This window comes from Phaethon lepturus, unplaced genomic scaffold (assembly GCF_000687285.1).
Source record: "Phaethon lepturus isolate BGI_N335 unplaced genomic scaffold, ASM68728v1 scaffold43357, whole genome shotgun sequence".
Lineage (NCBI taxonomy): Eukaryota > Metazoa > Chordata > Aves > Phaethontiformes > Phaethontidae > Phaethon > Phaethon lepturus.
In genome coordinates, this window is record NW_010551920.1 from 382 (window position 1) to 595 (window position 214).

The window sequence follows — 214 nt, forward strand, 5'->3', positions numbered from 1 at the left end:
GCCGTCAGCCCCCCGGCCAGGGAGGATGGGCAAAAGGGTTTTGTCCTCGACACCAAAGAGGTCTGAAGAATGGTTCAGTCCCCCAAAAAGCAGGGGAACAAAATTTTAAAAATCTAAATTTTAAAATAAATCTTTAAATTTCAAGCATTTAAAACAAATTTTAAAACTTGTAAAATTAAAATCAAATTTAAAATTAAAAATCTAAACTAAATTA